This window comes from Canis aureus, chromosome 8 (genome assembly GCF_053574225.1).
Source record: "Canis aureus isolate CA01 chromosome 8, VMU_Caureus_v.1.0, whole genome shotgun sequence".
In the NCBI taxonomy this organism is placed as follows: Eukaryota; Metazoa; Chordata; class Mammalia; order Carnivora; family Canidae; genus Canis; species Canis aureus.
In genome coordinates, this window is record NC_135618.1 from 13,649,105 (window position 1) to 13,658,412 (window position 9,308).

The following is a 9,308-nucleotide window of genomic DNA, read 5'->3' on the forward strand; positions in this document are numbered from 1 at the left end:
AAATCTCTAGGTTCCTAACATGTTCCATTGTCATGGGAACGATGACATTTAGACTATGACCTCTGTGCTGGGAGACACAACATCATGTAGAATATCTTGGTTTTCTTAAAATTTCTTTGTCTTCTTGGCTCTGTTTTCAGTATAATTTTAGTTCTTCACATTTAGTTTCAAGATTAGTTTCCTTCACAAATAATAAGCAAATACAATCAAGGAGGTGGTTCTGGAGTATTTTTTTTAAAGATTTTATTTATTTATTTGAGAGAGAGAGCACAAGCAGGAAGGAGGGACAGAGGAGAGAGGGAAGCAGACTCCCCACGGAGCAGGGAGCTGGACACAGAACTGGATCTCAGGACCCTGAGATCATGACCTGAGCTGAAGGCAGAGGCTGAGCTGACTGAGACATCCATGCACCCTCTTTTTTTTTTCAATATTATGCCACCAGGCCTTAACAAACAAATTTTGTGTTTTAATCTGGTTAGTATTATTAGTATAGGTTGAGTCCACTTTCTTCTAATTGTGATTAAATATCCTTCTTTCAATAATTTATCCATATCCCTTTGATCCACTTATTCTAAAAAAATATTTCTGGGAGCTTTCAATTAGCCAGATCCTCTTCTAAGCTGATGATACATTTATGAACAAAACAAGAACAAAGTTCTGTTCTCTGGAGCCTACATTCCTGTCTGAGGAGAGAGAAATCAGCAAACAAGTATAAATATAACATCAGGTGGTGAAAGTGCTATAATGAAAAATAAGGCCATGTGAGAGAGAAAACAAATAAAAGTGATGAGGGAAGGCCTCTCAAGGTCACATTTGAGCAGAATGGAAGTGAGGGAATGAGTTGTAAGGATTTCTGGTGGTCGAACTTAAGAGGCAGATAAAATAAAAGTAAAGCCTTGAGGTGGTACTGTTGAATTTGCTCACTGCAGTACATAAACTAGAGTGAGCAAAGTGGGGGTGGTAAGTAAAATAAAACGGAATACTGAAAAATAGAAAAGGAATACAGGGAAAAATTAAAATAAAAGTAAACAGATGGAACAAATAGAAAACAAATAGCAAGATGGAAGATGTAATCCAACCATATCAATAATTACATTAAATACATATGGTCTAAACCAATTAAAAATCAGAATTGTCAGACTGGTTTAAAAGCAAGACTCAACTATATGCTATCTGTAAGAAACAGCTGTGTATAAAAATCTTTAAATAGAATGATTCAATAAGATTGAAAGTAACAGCATGACAAAAAATATATAATCACTAACCATAAGATACCTATTATGGCTGTATTAATGTCAGAAAAGAGACTTTAAGGCAAGAAGCAGTATCAGTGTAAAGAAGGACATTTTATAATATTAAAAGGGTAGATTAATCAGAAAGACATTTTTCATTGTGATAAAATGTACATAACATAAAATTTACTATTTAACCACTTTAAGGAATACAGTTCAGTGGCATTAAGCACATTCACATTATTATACAACCAGGACCATCATTCATCTCCAGAAATTTTTCATTTTCCCAAACTAAAAACTTTACACATTAAACAATAACTTCTAATTTCTCCCCTACCACCACCTTACCCCCCAAGTAACCACCATTCTATTCTCTGTCCCCATGATGATTACTCTACATACCCCATATAAGTGGAATCATACAATATTTTTTTTGTCTGTCTCACTTACTTTACTTAAGGAAATGTCTTCAAATTTCATTCATTTTGTAGCATGTGTCAAGATTTCATTCCTTTTTAAAGCTGAATCCTACTCCATTGTATGTATACACATTATGTTTATTAATCTTTCAATAGGCATTTGGGTTGCTTCCACTTTTTGGCTATTATAAATAACATTGCTATGAACATAGGTGTACACGTATCTTCAATTACCTCCTGACAATTCTTCTGGGTATATATCCAGAAGTGGAAATACTAGACCATGTAGTAATTCTAGGTTTAATTTTTTGAGAAATAGCCATACTGTTTTCCACAGTGGCTACACCACTTTACATTTCTATCAGCTAAGCACAAGGGTTTCAATTTCTCCTCCTCTTCATCAACACTTATTTTCTCTGTCTTCTTTCTTTTTCTTTCTTTCTTCTTTCTTTCTTTCTTTCTTTCTTTCTTTCTTTCTTTCTTTCTTCTTTCTTTCTTTCTTTCTTTCTTTCTTTCTTTCTTTCTTTCTTTCTTTCCCTTTCTTCTTTCATAACAACTGTCCTTAATGATATGTAGTAGTATCTCATTGTTTTGATTTACATTTCTCTAAAGGTTAGGGGTGTTGAGCATCTTTTCATGTGCTTATTGACTATATGTGTCTTCTTTGAAGAAATGTTTTTATTCAATTCCTTTGCCCATTTTTCAGTTAGGTTACTCATCTTTTGTTATTGAGCTGTAGGTGCTCTTATATATTCTGGATGTTAATCCCTTATCAGATATATGGATTGCAAATACTTTCTCCCATTCCATTGGTGGCTTCTTCACTCTATTGATCTTGTCCTTCGACATACATAAAACAATCTTGATAAACTTAAATATGTGAAACAAAAATGAACCAGACTGAAAGGATAAATAGACAAATCCATGATCACAATAGTTTTTTTTTATCATCTCTCTCTTAGAAATTAATGGAACAACTAAACAAAAATACCTGTCAGGATAATGAGTATTTGAATAACAAAGCTGACCTAATTGACATTTACCAAAAAAAAAAAAAAATCTAATAACTGCAGACTAAAATTTTATAGAGTATGTCATCTGAGCATAATAGAAGTAAATCAGCCATCAATAACAGAAACAGAAAGAGAGCTACAAAATGCCAAAATATCCTTAAATAACTCATGAACCAAAAATAAATAAATCACTGTTTTAGTTTGATTAAAATAGATTCTAGTTAAATATTTCGTTGAATGGCAACAAAAACACAACATATCAAAATTTGTATGTATGCAACTAAAGCAGTGCCTATAGGGAAATTTATAGATTCAAATACTATATTAGGAAAAAACAGGTGTTAAAATAGTAATCTAAGCTTATACCTTAAAAGGCTAGAAAAGAAAGTGCAAATGAAAACCAAGGCAAGTAAAGGGAAGGAAATAATAAATATTAGAGCACTAATCAATAAAATTGAAAACAAACAACAAAGAAAGTTAACAAAATCAAAAGATGGATTGTTTGATAAACTAAAATAATTGATAACGTTTTAGTGGACTGAACAAGAAATCAAGACAGAAAAACAAATGAGTAAGAGGAGCTATCACTCCAGATCCTATAGACCTGAAAACTATATTAGGGCCATTCTACTCCTAGGTTACATTAGAATGTTGCAAGAGACCATCACTCACTCTACCAACCAAAACAAGGTGAATCAGATGAACTATAAAATCATAGTATTATAAAACCAATTAAAATACTGAAAATAGAACTACAAATGAGTTTAATACCAGAAATTGAGGAGCCATATTATGTAGGAAAGGAAACACTCTCAAGAGCTCTCATTCCAGGCAGAAATGTGAAGGATGAAGAGTCTACCCTATGAAATTAGGATACAAGATAATAAATGCAATTATATATCTATATTATGGTAATAAAACAATGGAAAGTAAGAGTTTTAGCAAAAATATTGGAAAGTAAATTTTCCATTTTAAAAGCACCAAAACTTATAATGCTTAGCAGTACATTTAACAAAAAACAAGTGAGACATGTTTATTGAAAATTAAAATTATTCTGAGAAATATTTAAGAAACCCTCAATAAATAGATGAATACACCAAGTTTATACAGTAGAAGACTCAATACTGTTAGGATGTTGACTTTACCCAAATTAATGTATAGATTCAATGTAATCCCAATTAAAACCCCAGAAGAATTTTATTAAAATTGACACACATATTCTTAAATTTATATTTTAATATAAAAGACTTAAAATAGCCAAACAACATCAAAAAAGAAAAAAAAGCAAAATAAAGCTGGATTTTAAGACTTCACTATAAAGTTACAGTGATTAAGTGATATGCATGTGATATTAGTGTAAAGATAGACCAAAAAATCTATGAAAAAGATATGTGAAGATATATGTGATCAAAAGACTTTTGACCAAAGTACAAAGATGATTTAATGGGGGGGAGAAAAAAATCTTTTCAACAAATGGCACTAAAACAATAGGACATCCTTACAGAAAAATCAATAAACTTCAGCTTCTATTTCACTCAGTACACAAATTTCTGATAGATAATAGACCTAATTGAAAAACTAAATCTATAAAACGTGGAGAAGAAAACATAAAAGAACATTGTCATTACCTTGCAGTATGCAAAGGCTTCTTAAATTGGACACAAAAAGAAATGCTGGCAATAAAGAAAATGTTGATAAAGTAGGCAGCATCAATATTAAAGACTTGTTCTTAAAAACATATATCATTTAAGCAAATACAAAGGCAGGCAATGGACTGCAAGAAATTACCACAATACATACACCTAACAAAAGATTTGTAAACAGAATATAAAAGGAACTAGTGCAATCAATAATTTTAAAAAAAGCCCCATTTTTTAAAATGGGCAAAAGATTTGAACAATTTACAAAAAGAGATATGCAAATGGACAATAAGCATATGAAAGGTGCTCATCAGGGAAGTGCAAAATTAAACCAAAATGTCCTACCACTTCACACACATTAGACTGGCTAAAGTTAAAATACTGACAACATCAATATGTTCATGAGAATGTGCAGCAACTGGACATCTCATACACTTCTGGCAGGAGTATAAAAATATGACAACCACTCTCAAAATTAGTAGTTTCTTCTACAGTTAAACATCTACCCAATTATCTAGCAGTTCCTCTCCTATATATTTACCCAAGGGAAATAAAAACACATGCCAACAAAAATATTTGTACAAGAATGTTCATAGTTGCCTTATTCATAATAGCCCAAAATGGAAAAAACGCAAATATCCATCAACAAAAGGATAGAGTACAAACAAACAAATTAATACAACCATGGCGTAGCCATACAATGGGGGACTGTTGAGCATGACAAAAAGAATGGGTTATTGATACAAGCAACAATTGGATGACTCTCAAAAACATTATGTTGGGCAAAAAACCTAAATACATTCTTTATTATTCCATTTATACAAAATCCCAAAACAGGCAGAACAAATCTAGGCATGAAAAATCAGAACACTGACTGACTGCCTGTGGGGTTGGGGAACGCTCAGATCCATCTCAATGAGAGAGACCTAGGAAGGGAGAGAGCAGCAGAGAGAGCAAACGAGAGAGAGAGAAAATAGGAAAGAAGACAGTGCCAATGACAAGTAGGGAGAACTCTTTAGGGAAGCTCTGCTCTAAACGGATTCAGAAAAATGATGCATGAAAGAAATTCATGCATGAAGAAATTCAGGATAAGGTTATTCTTTTGGGGCGCTTGGGTGGTTCAGTAGGTGAAGTGTCTGACTTCGGTGCCGGTCATGATCTGGGTCCTGGGATTGAACCTTGCTTGCATTGGGCTCCCCTCTCAGCCTGGAGGCCGCTTGTCCCTCTCCCTTTGCCCCTCCCCCCACTTGTGAGTGCGCATGTGCCCCCACCATCCCCCTTCAAATAAATAAATAATTTTTTTTAAGATAAAGTTGTTTTATAAAGTTGGGTGATATTCTAGAATTTTTGTGCCATGATTTGGAAAAGAGGGAGTATATGAAGATGCAGGGGAAGAGGACACAAATGTAGAAGTGATGTTTCTGAGAAGGCGAAACGGGGAGGATCCAGTATGTGAGCGGAGGGGCTTTTCAGAAAGGGCTTTGAACATCCATCCTGGTTTCTTTAAACATCCCAAATGAAAAGAGATAGCACACTTGAAATGTTTATTGCAGTCATAGCCAGTTGTCGTCAAACAAACCACTATTGCCGTTCCTTTTTCTCTTCTGTGATTACACCGATGACACACCATGGGTGAGATTTCACAACAGCGTATCTTGCTTCTAGCACGCAAAGAAAGCAAACTCTGTTCACTAATGAAGGATGATGAATTTGGGTTAACGCACTGTGACAAAGGTTTCTAGAAACTGATAACTTTAATAGCTATTCTCAAAAGACAAGCGCAACAAAAAAAGGGGAAATGTAGAAAACTTCTTGGTCCAATTCAGGTTCAAGAGCTGAATTAAGGTTACAGGAGAACAACTGCTAATCATCCTTTTCTCATTTTGAACAGATTAAAAGCTCCCACTCTTGCATAAATGCTGCACATATCCTTAACTGCCTGTGGTTTCTGCAAGCCTCGCTGGTTCAGAATTAATATCAACACTGCATTCTCACCACATACAGGTCTCTCTCTCTCTCTCTCTTTCTCTCTGTCTCTGTCTCTCTCTGTCTCTCTGTCTCTCTCTGTCTCTCTCTGCCCCTCTCTCTGTCTCACACACACATACACACACACACACACACACACACACACACACACACAAAGCCTGTGCTCAACATCGACAAATACCCACAGCTTGAGATTAATAGTCAGGAATTAGGAGGGCAGGAACCTTCGATAAAAGCCACATGCAAAGGCCAAAGTGGATTTTTAATATTGGGGCCAACAAGCATTAACTAATTTTTCCTACTGGAGTGCACTGTCCTTTAGTCTCTATTTTTGCTCCTAATTGTTCCTGTAGGTAGTAGGTTAACACGTAACGGTACTTAGAGAAGGAAGCAATTGAATATGGCATAGATACTGAAAGAAAGGGCTCAATAAAAGAGCAGCATGTGCTCTAATCTGGCCTTTTACAACATCCACTATCAAAGAGCTTTGGGGGTTTAAGGGGATTAGATACCATAACCCATCTGTCAGGTCATTATGTAAGGAAACACTCCTGCTGTTTTCAAGGGAAGATGCCCTACTGTATATTATTATCATTAAGCATTTACAGAGTACTGTAGACTCGCAAAGCTCTTTCAAGGCATTTTTATTTGTTGTTCCTTACAAGATGCTGTCGACTCTAAGTCTTATTTACAAATGAAGAAACTGAGGTACAGGAAGATGATGGCAAACACTTCAGTCCCCCAGGGAGTAGCAGGAGCTATGAAGGGAACTTGGAGCCCTGAGAAAAGAGCTTCCTATATCCTTCTACCGAAAAATATGCCAAAGGTTTTTGGAATTTCGTTTGTTTGCTTACTCTTTTGAAAGGCAAGATCACTTCTCTTGTGTTTTCCTGCAATCTTATACATTATTCCATAACAAATACTTAGGGGTTATTTTCCGTAGACACAAGATGTATCTTAACAACAGTTGTACATCATGATTGACACTGTTCCATATGGGAGGAGAAGCAGGACGCGTTCAAGCATGAGCACGTGTAAGGATGGAGTGATATATCGTAGCTATCATTTACAAAACTGGAGATCCCAAATCTAAAGCATAATGAGGCAAAAATGAAATACTACATGTCCATTCAGCCATGCTGCTTATAATTTGCTGGAGATAATTTAGCATTCTAGTAAACCCTAAGCAAGCACCTTGGTGTACAGGGGGAAAAACACAGAGACCTGCTGGAAAACAGCAAAGCTATCTACTGTGGGCTCCCTGGAGAGCTCTAACACGTCACAATGACATGGATGCGGTTACCTGATAACATTTATTTTTCTGGGGTTTTCCCCTACCATTTAGAACAGAATTATGGGACTCAATTTTGTGAATTGTAACACGGAAGGATTATAGTTTTTCTCTGAAAGAGAATAAATCCCCACTTCAAATAAAGGAATTAATAGCACAATATATTTAGACCTTAATGTCAGAAAATATATCCCTCAATCGTGCAAAATTGTACAAACATACTGATCAAACCTGAAGACTTAATTAAAAGACCATGTCTTGTATCTTTTAAAGTTGCTGCCTCTTCCCCCAGTAAGAAGGAAAAAAACTCATACCATTCTTTAATCGTGAGTTGATGGAGATTACTGACATTCGCTTATTTATTATCTACTGAGGACCTACTATATTCCAGAGATAATTCCTTTCCTGAGGAGTCCACAGCCTGATAGAAGAGATCCATACATCTTTATACGTTACTTTAAACAAGTTCTTTATCCAAGAAGGAGATGGCGCTATAAGTACATAATATAGGTAAGTTATTCTGGAATTTGGGGAAAGTCCAGTGCTGGGTAGGATTACCATTTCTTTCACTGGAGAAGGCAGGGCAGGGTCACATGAGTAAGGAGGAACAATGTGGGAAAACTTTACATGACAGATTTCAACGGAGGTGGTCCCCCAAGGATGTGTAGGAATTGAGCCAGCAGGAAAGGAAGAAATAGATCATTCCAGGAGAAGGTAGTGGCACATGGAAAGAGGCCAAGAAGGTACCTGTAGGGGAGCACTAATGGTGGTGGGAGTAGTTCATAGTTAGCCCTTCAGCCTAAATGGTTAGGCGGGATCCCAGCTACCTGTGAAGGAAAACAGAAGAGAAGGCAAAGCCAGACCAGTTAGTGCTATGGTTCACGAGACTGGTTAACCACCAAGGCGAGTCCCACTGAGGTGGTCTGGGGTACGGTGTTTGAATCTATGCAGCTCTAATTATCCACAGGCAATTGGAAACTCAGCCAGTGGCTAGCGGAGCCTTGGCTACTTCAGTTGTCTCTCCAACTGTCTCCTCAGTGCATAGCCACTCCCCCCGCCCTACTTCAGGCCTTGGTTATGGGTCACCTGGAGGAGGGCGAGTGCCTGCCGCCTCTCTTCTCATTATTGCTAGAATCATGCTTCTAAACTGTATGTATGGTCCTCATCAACCCACTTCAAAACCACGTATGGCTCCACATTGCCTATTACAAAGGACACGGCATCCTAGGTTAGTCGAAAGCTGGCCCAACCTACCTTTTTTGCTGTATCTCCTTCCAGCACAAATGTGCACACAGGCACACACACTCCCAATGTTCCAGGAGGCCTATTCAGCCTCTGTTGGAATGCTCGGTGCTCCCCTCCCTTCCCAGTAAAACTCCTAATGACATTTAGCCTTTTACTCCTGGAGTTTATTCCAAAGAAATCATCTAAAATGTCTATGTTAAAATCAGGTTACACTGTCTCTCTTTAGCCCCATCTCCTATCATTTCGCACCCTACTCCCTATTTCCATGTATAAGGAACTACTCGCAGTTTTCATTGTCTTCCTGCCTTTGCACATGGTCTCCCCTCTGCTTGGTGGCTTCTTGCTGTCTGTTATTTCCCCCCTTGCTTTTCACTTCTCCATATTTTATCCTTAAAGGACAAGTTCAAGGTCCCTCTTGACAACCTGTGTCTGTTCTGCTAAGCAGTTAGCTATTCCCTTCACCAAACTTCATAGCACCT